This window comes from Sinohyriopsis cumingii, chromosome 1, assembly GCF_028554795.1.
Source record: "Sinohyriopsis cumingii isolate HCF-2022 chromosome 1, ASM2855479v2, whole genome shotgun sequence".
Taxonomy (NCBI): domain Eukaryota; kingdom Metazoa; phylum Mollusca; class Bivalvia; order Unionida; family Unionidae; genus Sinohyriopsis; species Sinohyriopsis cumingii.
The window spans coordinates 1937897-1956420 of NC_142961.1; positions in this window are offsets into that span (position 1 = coordinate 1937897).

Here is an 18524-nt window from a genome sequence, read left to right on the forward strand (position 1 = left end):
TTTTTTTCTTACTGGTAGAAGAAGATCTTCCGTAAATATCAACCATTATAATTAAGATCTATTTAAAACGAAGCGGCTACTTGTATAATCATGCACGACTTTATGAGGTGCCGCAGAGGACTGTGATATATCGTCAGGTACATTAATTACTTCACTTCCGCATATTGGCGGATCCGTCATTGTTTGTGTTGGTAGCGTTGAATACCAAACCGCTGCGTGAAGTGGCGCGACATACTTGATAAACTCACGAGGTGGAGCTAACCCGTACGAATCAAAATAAACGATTCCACGTGGATCAATTGCGTATGCGGTCCAATGAGTACCAGGTCCTGAATTATCATCGAGATTAATAATACCTGTTTCATCGCTGTTTGGTCGGTCCGGCAATTGATCTCGCATAAAAACACCTCTGAAGATTTTTATTTTTAGTTGTTTAGCACCATCAAGTAAATCAAAATTTGATGCTGGAATAATTAACGAAGTGATCCTGGAAGCCTCAGACCTCTTCCCCAACGAGATCCCGGTAATCTTAATCCGGTCCCTCTTTTTTTTATAAATCCTCGCCCTGTTGCTTTCTTTAGAGCCATTCCAGCAGCGGTTCCAACAGCACCTAATGCGGATGCTTTTGCTACGGCAGGTGCCGCTGCGCCAATTAATGCTGCAATATCCGCGAGAAGTGGAAAAATACCGCCTGTTTTAATTGAGTCTTTAACCGCACCCGCAGAGAGATTAAATTTGACGCCTGTCTTTGATTGTTTAGCGCTGTTGAAATGTTTAAGTTGACGTTCTGATAATGATAATTTATTTTGACCACGCGGGATCTGATCTCGCTTTAGTGATAATTTCATTTCGCAGTTTTTTGCTGAATTTGATTGAAAGTTTTTAATCTGACCAGGAGTCAGACTGACACTAACGTGATGATATGGCATTTTATGATAATACTCGCCTTTTTCCAAATGGTGATTAAAGATTTTCCACTGGTGCATCAATAACCCTCATTCGTCCACTACCACCTTCAAGTAACATCGCTTTGTCACTGAGTATGACCGCGATTGCTCTGTAGGTGCCGCGAATAAGAGGTGGACCAGCTATATCAGGAGGAGGGTCAGTAACACGAGCTCGAAAGTGTATATCAACAACAGATTGCTTGGATAAATCAAGATGCTCCAGCGAAAAGTAATAAATCGGATATAATGTTGTAAAATCTAGTTGTGATATTTGCAGACCAGTATCTATATTTTGATCACGTCCCATAAATGACATCAAACGATGATATGCACGCGCTACGTGATTTTGACCAAAATTTAACAATATATCTTCAGCTGGTTCTTGATGTTCATTTATCCGCAAGGAAACTTCATCAACTCCAAGTTTGTCAAATATCATATGTGAACGTTCTTGACTATTCGTCCGAGCATTACCTTGCAGCGCAATAAAAATATGTCGTGGCGCAGAAACATCTTGCTGTGATGCTATATTCCATGTGAATAAACCATTAACAGAACTTGGAGCAGCATCTGTGGTTACTGTTAACCATGATAGCAATGATTTACCACCTTGATCCGTAAAAGAGAGTAATTTTTGTTCTTCAGCAATAGATGGAATCATTACTGGCATCCACAATGAAAGCTTCGTTATATTTACTTTACCAGCATCAGCAACACCAACACCTCGCCAGATTGCATCATTATCATCACTTTTTCTTGCGAGCACAACTGTGTGTTTAGCTCCAAAGATGACCTTTCTAACATTTCTGCAAAATCCAAAGATGTGAGACAATAGAATCGCACATGAAAAATTTCTATTATTTCCTGACAACGCTGCTCGGCGTGTTGCAAATCCTAAGTTGTAAGTTGCATTAACACTTTTTATAATATCAAAAGCAGCACCTGGTCTATCTGCATATTCAGGACCATCAGCAACTGGTTGTGGATCAGCTGCATTACCTCGTGGTGTTTGTAACTTAATATACTGAACATGATCAGCGTGATTGGTAATATCCTTGGCAAACATCATTGTTGGACCGGCTGATCTTGTGTAATCATCAGAATATCTCGCTAGACCAATTATTGTTGTAGCAACATCAACATCATTCTGAATTGATTCAATATTTTTTCCATTAATCATGTATGTGGCGCTACTAAACAGTGCCATAATCCCGTTGTTGACAAAACCAACTCGCAGATTGGCATCATATTGCGTATTATCCGCCTTTACAAGTTCACCTTCTACTTTAGTAAACGCCTCAGCGGGCAAGAAATATCTACTTGTATCCTGAACCTGTAATTCGATTCTCCCCCGCTGATTTGGTTGTCTTGCGTCATAGGAATAAAATTGATAATCACATACTGATTCATTTTTGAGGACCGGTGCATCCATGTCAAATGCTGGGTCGGACATACGTTTGAACATTTTATTATAATTACCATTTTTCCAAATGGTGATCTAAATTATCGCCGAAGACCACTTCCCGCCATTAAATTCGCAGTTATATTTCTTTCTGCTTCTTCAGATAATTCCGCTAGTTTTTGATTTGCGGCTTGATTTATTATTTTACTGACATTTGCGGGCATAACTTCAGTGCTGGCCAGTTTCACCGGTTGCTGCTGTTTTCTTCGTACTAATCGAGATAGTCTGTCCTTGACAGTCGAGAACGCTTTACTGGCAAGATTACCAATAGCGCCAGGAATTTTATCACGAACAGCCTCTATAGCCTTCATCCCTAATTGTTTTTCAATCGGTATTGTTTTTGGAGCCATCCTTCTAAATAGACCCTGAACAACATCACCAAATCCATCTCCGTAAATTGTTTTGTAATTTGGCAGTCGTGAATTTACTACCCTGACCATGATTGGTCCACGTTGAGCAGTGTGTATAATCATTTTTATATACTGATTAATTAATTGTTTAGTCGCTGTGATAATCATCAGCAATTTCTTCAATAAGAGAACGATAAATACTGCGATCCATAATACCGACTTGAAATAATCTTCGACAAATATCAGATATTTCATTAACAATTTCTGAAGAATTGTTTCCTGCACGTTTTCCTCCAATCAGTATTTCTAGTCGCTATACGTCAGAAAGAACACTGTTAGGACAGGCAATAAGACCACTCCCCAAACCGCTTCCAGTAGCACCTAGTGCATCATCGTCAGGATCTTCTTTTTTAGAATCTTTTTTACTTGATAAAAGAGACAATTCCTTTTTCCGCACAATCTCTCTCTCAATCAATTCTTCTTGTTTTCGTCTCGACATCAACTTTTGCTGCGGTGAAGAAGATTGTTGTTGTTCTATCTGTTGCAGAGGTGGAGGAAGCTGATAGGAAGGCTCTTGCTGGGGGGATTGCAGTGGAGAAGATTGTTGTTGTTTATTAAACTCTCTATTAACAAATATTTTCATTTTTTCAACAAATTCATCGAATTTATCACTGCTGACTTGTCTTTTGTTGTGACGTATACGATATGTCCATTTAATAAGATCATCATCTTTTACCTTTTCAAGACCGGGTTTTAAAATACTGGATTTATCACGCATACCAATTGCTACTTTTTCAGGTAAATCATCTTCTTCAGCAACCATAATTTCTTTGATAAATGTTTCATTAATTTTTTTTTATTAATTTAATGTTTTCCTTTATTGGTTTAGATGTAAGTTTTTTTCTCACGTCGGCGATTTCAGTACGAATTTTACCAATACCTTCCAGTATTCCTTCATCAGGTAGAGGTTGAGCTGCAGCTATATCAGTTGGAAGATCTCGTAAAATCTTTTTTGTTTTTTTAGTTCTCGCCGCTATTTTTTTAGTCTGCGCATCGGTTTGTTTTAATACTTGAAGAATACCCTTCTTCTTTTTCTTCTCCTCGTCGTCGTCATCCTCTTCATCCTCATCATCCTTAAAATCTCCCCATACAGCTTTATTAGTAATTGTTGTAATGGGTTTAAATAACTGTTCTGTGCCTTCTGTAAATTCAACTTGGGCTTCTTGACGTTCTCGCAATTTTTGTCTAACAGAATCACGAACAGGAAGAAATGTTTTGATTGATTTTAGTCTCTCTCGAGCTAATTTAGCAGTGTGAGATTCCTTAGCTGGTGGCATTATTAATACGATAATTTTTAATTGATAGCAGCAGAGGGGGCGGGGACCTCTGGTATGTAAACACAACTTTCGGTCAGGTTAATAGTGACCTCATTTTTTTTTCTTTTCAGAAGAAGCTTATATTTTAAGCAAATTAGGTTTCAGACAAGTGGTCTGTTCGCCCCCTCTGCTGCTGCTCAAGCATACTCACACACCCGAGCGGTACGCACCATCACCCCTTCCCCACACGTTGTTACGCACATATATGACGCGGGCATAGCACATCATTAGACCAACATAAGCATGTGTAAAAACGTGAGTGCTAAGGACTCTTAAATTTCCATCACTTCCGCCTCTCTCTCTCTCTCTCTCTCTCTCTCTCTCTCTCTCATATTCTGTGAATACATTGTCACTTAGTATGCTAAAGCACAAAATAAAGCGTCAAATATTATTGGAAAATGTTAAATTCGTATGTTTTTGGCAAACACTAACATTCTGCAGAGGGTTTGAAGTTAGTAAATCAGCCTAAGGAACCTTTATTCGTTGTGCCAGAAGAAACATTAAGACCTTCTGATTGTATATACTGAATGAAATTTAATTTTTAAACGGGCGTACAACAAGGGGAATGTTCACCACCGTTTTCATGTGTACTGTTTATTAGAAACGTCGAGAAAGGCTTCGTTGAAAAGTGTATTGATGGTATCGACATTGGTATCTTAAATGTGTTCCCAATATCTTATAATGGGAAATAATTTTTTTCAAAAAACTGCGATTGTTTACATATATATAAAATGGACGTTTTAAACAGTGTATTTCTCCTTGTACCCACATCGACCGACCTGGCTAATGTAAATTCCCCCTTGTATCCATATCATCCCACAATACTACTTTCATGTCCCCAATCGGATATTTGAATAATATATGATGAAAACATCAGAAATTTATAACTTACATCGGTTGTCAGTCTAAAGAAAAAACAGTGGACTGAATCCCCATATACAACGTGTTTCAGTCATATAAGTAGTTTGCGGAGTTCAGTTTGGAAGATAAATCTATTGTAATACATGCGAAATTTGAATTGGGTGAATAGAGTGTAAGTTTCTGCGGAAGAACATCCGGCTATATGTGCTATGGATAGATTATTTCAAAATGATAGGTGTTGATAATAAAACTGGACGACTTTAACAACGAATAAAATGCCTGCACTCTAAATTTGTATTGCTATTCTTGCCACTTGGTAATGACCAAAATAGAGAAATCTTTCATTTTCAATAACCTTAAAGGATTTAATTCGACTCTCAGCAATGACACGTCATCCAGTCATTGTGACGTTCATTGAATTATTTTCAAGTAATAACAACCACTGGCTTGAATTCAGTTTACATCCGAGTTTTTTTTCTAATATGCAATAGAAACGGCTTAGGATGATCCGAGTGCGGGCCGAACTGGTTTTTTTTAAATTTTATAACCGAAATGACCCCAAACCAACCATGGCTTACTGTGGTCAGAAGCAGGATGGACGTATGCACGTAGAGAAGTTAGAAAATATTGGTGGTAGAAATGAGTTGTGATCATGTTTCGATGCGAGATCAAAATGTTTACCACTAAAGATATTTTGGCTCGGAAAGTTGCTTTCTTTTCTTATTTACTTTATCTAAATTCTAAGACATCAAATATGAACTAAGTATGTTTCATTGATAGACATTGACCACTAATTCTAACCACTAATCTAACTGATCTTTATGATCAGTCACTACAGTCTTTGATCATTGACTAAACAATCTGTATCGTAAACTTTGTTTAACAGAAAAGATGGACAGAGAATGGCAATGGAGTAGAATATCCGTTTTCAGTCTTCGTCAGAATTTGTGCAAAATTAAAACTTCCATATTTAGTCGTCTATAGATGTTCATCTTATGTTGTTGAACAATGTTATTATAGGGTTTAGCGCATTTTCAGCACAAGATAGGTTATACATGGCGGCCAGTTTTAACGGTGAAGAAAGAACCCAGGAAAAGCCCGGAAAGAACCACCGACCCACGAGAAGCTACTGGCAAGCTTTATCGCATATCCACATTGGTCGAGCCCGAGACTCGAACCCACGCAGGTAGAGGTGAGATGGCAGTGATCCGTGACGGAGAGCGCTTTAGACCACTCGGCCACTCGCGGCCCCTTCCATCTCAGGAATCTGAAACTTAATTAATTTTAGGTAATTGTTTAAATCTTTTCCTGAACATCTATTATTGTATGTACTTCTCAAATCAGGGACCGCACCGGTGGCCTAGTTGTTAGAGCGTCCGCCTCGGGTGCGGGAGGTCGCGGGTTCGAACCCCGAAAAAGTCATACCAAAGACTTTTAAAAATGGTACTAACCGCTACCTCTCTAGGCGTTCAGCATTAAGAGGTTAGTGTTAGGACTGGTCGGCCTGGTGTCAGGATAATGTGACTGGGTGGGACATAATGCTACAGGCTTGCGGCACAGCCTTGTTATAGTGGTTCGGGACTTCCTGGGCAATCGCAAGGCCGAAAACTGGAGCTGGTTGAGACTCTGGTGAAGAACTACATCACAATGGGCTGCAGGATGTCCCTCAAAGTCCATATCCTTGATGCTCATCTTGATGAATTCAACAAGAACATGGGAGCGTACTCGGAGGAGCAAGGCAAGCCCTTCTACGGGGATATACTGGACTTTGAGCGCCGCTACTAAGGACAGTATAACGAGAACATGATGAGAGACTACATTTGGGGGTTGATTCGTGAAAGTGATTTACAGTATTTTCGTAAATCTCGACAAAAACACTCATGTAAATCGTTGTGGTCATTTTTGTAATACTTTAGTTTAAATACATGTTAATTTTGATTCATATGTTGCTTTTTATGACTTTATGTGAATGAAAATACTCAAATTTGCCCTTTTTCTCATTGGAAATAGGTAAATTTCAAAAATATCACTGTCCTGGTCACAAAAGCAAAGTTTGTGGGGGAATAATAGCCATTTTTTATACTTATCGGTATAAGCAATTGCGAAAAAACACCTACTACCCAGGAAAATAAAATTGTGTTACACAGTGTTATCAGTATAAAGAATTGAAATACTGTGTGATGTGATTTGGATTTTTAACGTAGCTTTAACATTTTTTCAGTCATATCGCTACGATGTCTGCAATGTGGCAGCTTATAGTGATGTCTAGCACTGGGGCAACATGCCGCAGACATGTAGCATGATGTCCTACCCAGTCACATTATTCTGACACCAGGCGAACCAGTCCTAACACTAACCTCTTAATGCTGAGCGTCAAGCGAGGCAATTGCATGTACCATTTTTGTAAGTCTTTGGTTTGACTCGGTCGGGGCTCGAACCCACGACCTCCCGCATCCGAGGCGGACGCTCTAACCACTAGGTCACCGGAGCGGTCATTGAAATACTTATACTATGATAACTTTTTCTTGTCATCTACATTATTGTGTCTGTTGCATTGTAATAATTGTACTATGATAACTTTTTCTTATCATCTACATTGTTTTGTGTGTTGAACTTAAATTGTATACATAGTTGAACGTTATCTCATGTACGACCACTAACATGTATTGTATTATAATGTGTGATTATTATAACAGGTTAGATTGGATGGTTGTCATTTTAAAAACCGTGTGCTTTTTCTTTCCATCAAATAAATAATGTATTACTTCCATACACTGTTGTATCAGTTGAAACCCATGAGACCAACATACAGTTCTACTATACATACTGTGAGTTTTCCTATTGCCGAGTTGCAAAACTCTCATGGAACATCCTAGAGCAAAAAAAGTGAAATATGCAGGAGTTACCTTTTCACAATCAATGAAAACTAATGATCGTATAGTCTATTCCTACCATAAAGCTAAACGTGTAACAAACTCACTATACTCAGTTGGATTAAATGCAAATGGGATGAATTCTATAGTTTCTGTGAAAGTCTGGGAAAGAGTTATATTGCCGTCTGCTTTGTACGGCTCAGAACTCGGGTTTAATATGTCATATCAGGGCACTGAATCAATGGAGAAAATACAACGATATTTCGCCCGGAGAGTACAAGGTTTCCCTCAAAGATCGCCTACTGGATCTACGACATCATGCTTGGGGATGATATCAATGGAAGCTCGCATAGATAAGCAAAAACTTGTATTCCTTGGTCGCATATGTAGAACATCAGCAAATTTAACTGCTAAAAAGGTTTTCCTCTGGGCTGTTGGAAATTTGATTTTTGACCCCCAACATAGCTACAACTCTTTTATATATGATATAAATACTGTACTCAAAATGTATGATTTAGAAGACTATCTCAATGACTTTATTTTCACTGGAAAATTTCCAGACAAAATAACATGGAAAAACTTAATTAGGACAAGAATACAGATATTTGAGGAGAGAAAACATGAAATGAGTATCAGAAATCCATCAGAGGGATTCGGTAGATTTCTAAAAATTAATCCAGGACTAAAAATGCATCATCTATGGAAAATAGCTTACACTGACTCAAGCAGAAAAATGGAATATGGGACATTAATTCGTATTGGAGGAATGCAAGCAAGACCTGGACTGTGTCCCCTATGTGGCAAAATGAGTCATGACCGTATTTTGCACATTTCGATGAATTGTGCCTTAACCTCGGACGACAGAAACCACTTGATGGAAAGTCTATTTTCGTATATGCCTCCAGTGATTTACCGTGATTTCTGTGATCAGATCGATGATGTTATACTGATTATACTACTTGGTGGTTTAAATGATATATCAGAACGTTTAGAATTTGAGGCATGGATAAATATGATCAAACTATCTACCAAGTATTTCATTAAGATAAAGGATATTATATATTCGATTCAACAGAGAACTCACTCAGAATATAAGGAAAGAAATACTTGTACTGGATTGCAAAGCGATTAGGAAACTAACTATTTTTGTTGTGAGAATACATTTTCAAATGTTCTATCGTATATATATATATATATATATATATATATATATATATATATATATATATATATATATATATATATATATATATATATATAGTTTAGTAATGATTTTAATTTATTTATTCGTTTGCTATTGGAAATAATTCAATAAGTAACGAATCTACTATTTTTGTGATTCTATGTATTTAAATGCATTTCTTTTTTGTCTGAAAATCTTCAGAAAATGGAGGAATAAAAGAATATCATCATCTCTCTCGTAATGTAGTCGTAAAGGAAAATAATTCCGTTTTTATTTTTGTCATTGATTGTGCAGTTGATTTCTATGTAATCATGAAAAATGTTTTCCAGTTTGTAGCCTTTTTACCATCTACTACATAAGTTGTGAAAGCCACCAGGAAATAAGACAGTCTTCTTTTCATCGTTGTAGTTATTGTTGTCCAGTTCACCTGAAAATACTGTAAAATCCAACAACGGATTCCAATTTCGGCAATGATATTGATAGTTTCCCATTTATATTGTGTGATTAATGTAACACAATGTATAATTTTCTAAGCGTTTTTCTAGCATCACTTTCTTTTTAATTATTCTCCACCCCTAGAAGGTTGAGTTACTTCTCTATAACACTTAATGCAGGTTATTCTTGTTCCATGTACAATCAGAAAATGCCATGCTAGTCCCCACTCAATTAAAAACTTTGTAATTTGTTTTGTATTTCTTTCTCGCTCCTCTTCAATCTCTCCGATCAGATAATTTTAATCTTGCTAATTATGTTCAACCTATAACTAGAAATATTGTCAGATGATTTTGTCCTGGAGAGAGAAGCCACTATATATAAAACGTTGTGATAAAGGCTTTTATTCACTCTGTAGATGTTCGGTATGGACTCCAAAAATGTTCTGTATAGTTTTGTACTTCTGGCGCAATATATATCAAATATTATGTTTCCAATTGAGGTATATCCCACTATGCTGAGGTGGATGTTAAAAGTGTTAAAAATGAAGGTAAAAAAATGTATATATATCATGGCAATACGCATGAAATTTCTATAAAGCTTTCACTATGCATATTTCTATTAAATGTCAGTAGGAAATCTCAAAATTAGTTGTTTTGATCCCTTCTGCAAAATATAGTTGATTCTGCAAATTTTTGGTGTGACATAATATTCGATATGTTTCAATTTAGTCTTCATTGTCGAATGTTAAAGTATCGTATAAAATGTCTAATGGCTTGAGACAAAGTCAGTATAATTCATTGTTACCTGGATGCATGTATTTTCATTGTTAATTTAGTTCAGGCGAGTAAACTAATTTATTGCATTAAGCTGAATTGCAGGACAAGGTTAAGGTGCGACACTAGTAAGGTTTTTATATCTGAAGTCTATCATCGATGCCACATTCATGTCAGATGATGCGTTCTAGATGCATCATCTTGTTCTTGTGTGCCGAAAGCATCACCAGACGTAAAATTTGTTACGTTGATTCCAGGAATGGATTTTGCCAAAGACGAATAAAAATCACTATAATTTCTGCATCTATGTGTTAACATAGTTAAGTCCATTTACTTTAAAAAAATAACATGAAAAGGCTTTTCTTGTACAAGTACATCGAGCATCTACTGACCGTCTCTCCATATTTACGTGTAGGTCTTTTCTGATCTCTCTCTCTCTCTCTCTCTCTCTCTCTCTCTTGTCACAATTTTACAATTAAAATATGTATAAACAACTTTTACCACCACAATACTAAATTGTTGACGCTGCCAGCGGTAACGTGAGTTTCTACTAACATAGAATAGACACAAACTGCAACGAGATCGAGGACAATCAAGCTCTTTTTATTTAGCTTCTCGATTCTGCCCCCCCCCCCCCCCCGTTAAGACTTTTCCTGGATCCACCCCTGATGAATTATGTTCAGTAACATATGCAGTTCATCTGTAACGAATCTGATTTCGTTTTGAAGAAACACTGCTAGTCCTGAATATGGTAAAGTCTTGATCTTGGCATCCGTCCATCTACGAGAGACGATGGCATAGCTCCAAAGTACGCTTTTGCTTATCCTTCTTTTTAGCTCTCTTTTCAGCTTGCTTTATTCTTCTCTTTTCCTCTGCGTTTTGAACTCCCTGCCTGACAGCTAGACGCCAGCTGAAACGGTTGTTTGCACAGCTCTCCCAGTCGTTGACATTGATGTTTGCTGTCTTCATATCCTTCTTGCAAACATCTTTGTAGCGCAGATGTGGTCGTCCAGTTGGTCGTGCACCTTCTGCTAACTCCCCATATAACAGGTCCTTGGGAATGCGACCTGGGTCCATTCTCTTGACATGGCCGAGCCAGCGAAGGCGCCTCTCGCTGAGTATGGAGAACATGCTGTTCATGTTGGCGCGTTCTAGAACCTCTGTGTTGGGTACTTTGTCCTGCCACTGGATGTGCAGAATGCGCCGCAGACATCTCAGGTGGAAGCTGTTGAGTTTCCTCTCGTGTCTTGCATAGGTGGTCCATGTTTCGCTGCTGTAGAGAAGTGAGCTGAGCATGCACGCTTGGTAGACACGCAGTTTGGTCTTCTCTGTGAGGTTGGGGTTGTTCCAGACCCTCTGGTTAAGTCTGGCCATCACTGCTGCTGCCTTGGCAATCCTGCCGCCCACCTCAGAATCAATGGAGAGTGAGCTGGAGATGTTAGACCCGAGGTATGTGAAGTTCTCGACAACTTCCAAATTGTACCCATCGATGGAGACAGAGGGAGGGGAGTCTGTGTCCTGTGCCATGACATTTGTTTTCTTCAAACTGATGGTCAGTCCAAATTCCTTACATGCATGGGAGAGGCAGCATACCAGCTGCTGAAGTCCATCTTCCGTGTGTGATGTCAAGGCTGCATCGTCGGCAAAGAGCAATTCACGGATGAGTACCTCTGTGACTTTAGTCTTAGCACGGAGACGGGCGATGTTGAACAGCTTGCCGTCAGCCCTGGTATGGATGTACACTCCCTCGCTGCAGTCCTTGAATGCGTACTGGAGAAGCATGGAGAAGAAGATGGCAAAGAGCGTCGGTGCAAGGACACAGCCTTGTTTGACTCCGCTAACGACTGGGAATGCTTCAGATGTTGCGCCATTGAAGCACACTGTGCTGTGCATGTTCTCGTGGAACGACATAATGACAGCAAGCAGACGTGGGGGGCAGCCGATCTTCTGCAGGAGTCTGAAGAGTCCACTCCGACTAACCATGTCAAACGCCTTCGTCAGGTCTATGAAGGCAATGTAGAGGGGCATTCGCTGCTCGCGACACTTCTCCTGCAGCTGACGTAGTGAGAAGATCATGTCTACAGTTGACCTGCCGGCTCGAAATCCACACTGGGATTCTGGGTAGACGCGGGAGGCTAGGATCTGCAAGCGTGCCAAGGCAACACGGGCGAAGGCCTTTCCGACGATGCTGAGGAGGGAGATGCCCCGATAGTTGTTGCAGTCGCTACGGTCTCCTTTGTTTTTGTACAAAGTGACGATGTTGGCATCACGCATGTCCTGTGGGATGTATCCCTGTTCCCAGCAAAGGCCGAGGAGTGTGTGTAGGGGCTGGAGCAGTGCTGGTTTTCCGCTCTTGAGGACTTCAGGCGGAATGCCGTCGCTTCCAGGAGCCTTTCCACAGGCAAGGCAATCGATGGCTTTTCCGAGCTCTTCCAGAGTGGGCTGTGTGTCTAGCTCCTCCATGACAGGCAGGTCTGGAATGGCGTCCAGGGTAGTTCCAGTGACATTGTTTTGGGTTGCATATAGCTCAAGATAGTGCTCAACCCATCGCTGCAGTTGTTTCCCCTGGTCTGTGATGACTTCGCCCGTCTTGGACTTGAGGGGGGCGGTCTTTTAGCTGGGGGGGCATGTCGCTTTTTTGATACCCTCATACATTCCTCTTGTATCCCCGATGTCAGCAGCTGTCTGTATACTGTTGCAAAGGTTCAGCCAGTAGGTGTTGGCACAGCGGCGGGCGGTCTTCTGGGCGTTATTCCTTGCAATCCTGAGGGCTTGTAGTGTTCTGGGGCTAGGTGCAGCCTTGTATGCCAGAAGGGCTTTCCTCTTTGCCTCAGTCACGGGCTCCATCTCCTCCCAGTTTGCCTCATACCAGTCGACATTCTTTCGCTCCCTCTTCCCGTAAGCTGTGATGGCTGATTTGTACACAGAGTCACGGATATGGGACCACTTGGAATCAATGGTGTCATCAGGTGTCACTTTGGTGAGGGCTTCCTTCAGTTTGCTGATGAACTGCTGTGTTTTCTCTGGGTTGCTTGCACAGTAGGTGTTGATACGTGGGTGACCCTTCTTCTTGGCGTGGTGCAGCTTCTTGAGTAATATTCGCACCTTGCTGGCCACGAGGGAATGGTCCGTGTCACAATCGGCACTGTGGTAGCTGCGGGTAAGGAGGACACTGGCCAGTTCTGCACGCCTGGTGATGACGAGGTCTAGCTGGTGCCAGTGGCGTGAACGTGGGTGTCTCCACGACACCTGGTGGATCTCCTTGCATTTGAAGAAAGTGTTTGTCACACATAGGCTGTGGGAGCAGCACATCTCCAGCAGTCGCTGACCATTCTCGTTGATCTTGCCCCTTCCGTAAAAGCCGAGACAGGTGGACCAGGCCTCATGGTCAGCTCCCACTCTAGCATTGAAGTCTCCTAGTAAGTAAAGGCTTTCATTGTTGGGGATACTGGATATTGCCTGATCCAGAGCCTCATAAAACTTGTCTTTCTCCTCGTAGGTGGAGTAGAGGGTTGGGGCGTACACACTGAAGATGTTGACCGGGCCTAAGGATGTTGACAGCCGGAGGGCAAGGATTCTCTCAGTACCTGATGATGGAGGTTCAATGAAGGCGATTAGCGTGTTCTTGACGGCAAAGCCTACACCATGCTGCCTAGGTTCATCCAAGGGCTTCCCCTGCCAAAAGAATGTGTAATTGGCTTCCCTGATGGTTCCGCTGTCAGCCAGTCGGGTCTCCTGGAGGCAGGCAATGTCGATGTTCAGTCGGGAGAGTTCTCTGTCAATGACGGCAGTCTTCCGTGCATCGTCGATCTGCTGTAGGTCAGTGGTCAATCCAGGACACATGGTCCTGATGTTCCAGGTTGCAAAACGAAGAGTTGGAGTCTTTTTATTTCTTCTTTTAGTCTTTCCTGGTGCAGAGTTTTGTGGCCCACTTGTCGAGATGGTTCTCTAAGCTCCACGCACCCAGTGAAGCAGGCAGGCCATGGCGGGCAGCACCTTACTGACTGGGGGCTGCCCAGCTTGAGGCGGGCGGTAGCTGTCCAGTGAGACCTGATGATCTCTCCCACCGTCAGAAGTAACCCCTGGCGCCAAGCTCTACGCCAATCGAGCTTTGACTTAGAACCGGTAAACTGCTACTTCTCGTGTTGTGCCGACGCCGTACGACGATGCTGGAGTGTCCTCTCCAGTGGAGCTGTGAAGCCTGGGCAGGGTGGTATGGAGAATCAGCTGTTGCCCATGCAGCAGATCCCCCCTCTCCACGCAGCTGGTGTGCCCAAGGGAACGACGAATGCCGATACAGCTTGGCACCAACGGCGTCGCAGGAGTTGCCGGAATGACGTTGAAGTCAATGTCATACCGCCTTAGGGACTACATCTCCGGATTTTCTGTCGGGGTTTACTCCCTTAGCCTTTCCCATGAGTGGGTATAGCCACAAGGCAGCAGAGGTTTGGAATCGGAGTTTTCCTTCTCCTAGATGAGCTACCATCCAAGGTTTACGAGTCCCATCTACCCGAAGCAACTGGTTTTAAGGCGCCAGTGGGCCGCCTTCACCCCTTCTCCTGTTAGTAGAAAACATGGTCTGCCGGGCTTCAAATCTAAGCCACTCGCGAAGGCCAGGAGCTGGATTTTAGATGACAGAGGCAGTAAGAGACGCAGGCCATATGGGGCATTTTGGAGGATTGGGGCGCTTGTCTCCCACTCCCACCCCGGGCAATGTCAACCTTAGACCACAACTAGACCATAACTAACATTCTTTCAGTTTTTACCAACTCATTTATAAACGTTTTGCGTATTTATGAGTGCGTACGATTTTACTTCTGGTTGTCTATACGGTGTACCGCAAGCAGCAGCACTCTTGACACCCTGAATTTTTGCCACAATAGACGGTTAAAGAGAATTACGTCTTCCTCTCCTTTCCAAAGATATAGCAGAAAGTCTAAATCATAATTACAAGCCATATGTCTAAGACTCTGCATGAATGAAGTGTTAATAATGTAAATTGTGAATTTGTATTTGACTTGATCTCAATTAAAGGATATTTTAATGTCGTGTAAATGAGTGCAGTTCTTGCTAACCTTGTACACAGTCACATAGACAAGTCTATTGTAAGCTGTAATAGTCGTAAGCTGTAATAGTCGTAAGCTGTAATAGTCCAAGTTGCGACATTCTAATTAGTGTACTCGTACAGATTATCTTAATCAGGAATCGTACACACTGTATTTAATCATTGTCAAATCAAGATGATATTGAAACCAGAATTTCTTTTTTTTTCAAAAGCTGTACGGATCGATACCAAAGTATTGTGTTGACTCCTTTAAACATATCTGAAACTTAATGAATATACATTAATAGATATGACTTTTGTGTTAGCTTATACGATAGTTATTTTAACTAATTATGAGAGCAAATGGCAAAAAGTAAGAAATCTGTTGAGTATATAGTCCAACAGGAATCTAGCAAAACCGGAACAGTCTAAGACTTAAGTGAGTCCATTTATAAACTATTTATTTATTTCCCTGACAGATCAATTTGATCATTCAATAGTTCAACAAGTCGTTTATGATTTTATTTAAAACTCAAGGTGGAATTCAAAAGTGAAACTGTTCTACAAGATATTCATACGTGAGGGTTTAAAATGGTTGACACCTTGAAAATAACATCGAGTTTGTCGGTTGTTTTACTTAAGAGCGGATTGCAGAACTTGTTAACTACATTTAAGTGGTTTGCATAAATGGTACTAGTTTTGGGAAAGGAACACATAATAAATTTAATTTTAACAGTTAAAATTAATGTCTAGTTGGATGTGTTGAAAGCATGGAAATATTTATTGGATATAAACCCTCTATAAAAGAAAGAAGATAAATTGATCCCTTGTATGGATCCATACATCAGAGTTAGTAAGCCACATTTAGAGATGGATTAAACTTATCATGTATTGCTATGAGTTTGAAGTGGTCAAGTCTTAGATTTAGGACAAAATACTGTATAAATACAAATTATCTTATATATCAAGTTTATTTGCAATTATTTCAAAATGTGGGAATCACAAAGAAATAGATCCTTTTTTAAGTCAGTTTTCCCTCCAATTTCAATATTGTTTTTAAAAATACAATAGAAAGAGATGTAGTGAGCTTTATACACTTTTGAAAAAACAAAAGTCTTTCAGTGAAATGTAATGCAAATGCGTGTATATAGACAATCATATTGATAAGAGACAACTACACAAGATGCTACAAAATTAACAAATATATTAAACTGCTTTGGTTTCAACTGCGTATCAATTACATAGTTTTAATAACCAATTCTATCATCATATTAAAAATATGTTGAATTCTTTAATCGTATGTTCGATATGTATCACGTATGCCAACGCGGTGGCCAAATGGAATGTTGTGAAAGTTATTCAGGCCTAATCCATCTTTTGGAAAAATGATGTATGTTTAAAAACAAACGACAAAAACCAGATGTAACGTTTTAGTCATATACTAGTGTAACATGTTAGTACATACGAGTGTAACGTTTTAGTCATACATACGAGTGTAACGTTTTAGTTACATACGAGTGTAACGTTTTAGTCATATATACGAGTGCAACGTTCTAGTCATACATACGAGTGCAACGTTTTAGTCATACATACGAGTGCAACGTTCTAGTCATATATACGAGTGCAACGTTCTAGTCATATATACGAGCGCAACGTTCTAGTCATATACGAGCGCAACGTTCTAGTCATATATACGAGTGTAACGTTCTAGTCATATATACGAGTGCAACGTTCTAGTCATATATACGAGTGCAACGTTTTAGTCATATAAACGAGTGCAACGTTTTAGTCATATATACGAGTGTAAAGTTCTTCTCATATATATGAGAGCAACGTTCTACTCATATATGCGAGTGCAACGTTCTGCTCATATATACGAGTGCAACGTTTTAGTCATATATACGAGTGTAACGTTCTACTCATATATACTAGTGCAACGTTCTAGTCATATATACGAGTGCAACGTTCTAGTCATATATACGAGTGCAACGTTCTAGTCATATATACGAGTGCAACGTTCTAGTCATATATACGAGTGCAACGTTTTAGTCATATATACGAGTGCAACGTTTTAGTTATATATACGAGTGCAAAGTTCTGCTCATATATGCAAGTGCAACGTTCTAGTCATATATACGAGTGCAACGTTTTAGTCATATATACGAGTGCAACGTTCTAGTCATATATACGAGTGCAACGTTTTAGTCATATATACGAGTGCAACGTTTTAGTCATATACAAGAGTGCAACGTTTTAGTCATATATACGAGTGCAACGTTTTAGTCATATATACGAGTGCAACGTTCTACTCATATATACGAGTGCAACGTTCTACTCATATATACGAGTGCAAAGTTTTAGTCATATATACGAGTGCAACGTTTTAGTCATATATACGAGTGCAATGTTTTAGTCATATATACGAGTGCAACGTTTTAGTCATATATACGAGTGAAATGTTTTAGTCATATATACGAGTGTAACGTTCTAGTCATATATACGAGTGCAACGTTTTAGTCATATATACGAGTGCAATGTTTTAGTCATATATACGAGTGCAACGTTTTAGTCATATATACGAGTGCAACGTTTTAGTCATATATACGAGTGCAACGTTCTAGTCATATATACGAGTGCAACGTTTTAGTCATATATACGAGTGCAACGTTTTAGTTATATATACGAGTGCAAAGTTCTGCTCATATATACAAGTGCAACGTTCTAGTCATATATACGAGTGCAACGTTTTAGTCATATATACGAGTGCAACGTTCTAGTCATATATACAAGTGCAACGTTTTAGTCATATATACGAGTACAACGTTTTAGTCATATATACGAGTGCAACGTTTTAGTCATATATACGAGTGCAACGTTTTAGTCATATATACGAGTGCAATGTTTTAGTCATATATACGAGTGCAACGTTTTAGTCGTATATACGAGTGGAACGTTTTAGTCGTATACACGAGTAGAATGTTTTAGTCATATACACGAGTGGAACGTTTTAGTCATATACTAGCGAATGCGAGTCTGTTTGGTACATGTATCTTTTCATAAGGGACGTAATTCCTATGATTTTTATAAGGCAGCTAATTTCTATGATTTTCAGGGACGATTTTTATAAGGCATCTAATTCCTTTGATTTTATAAGGCAGCTAATTCCTACGATTTTCAGGCAGAACATTTATAAGGCAGCTAAGTTCTATGATTTTCAGGC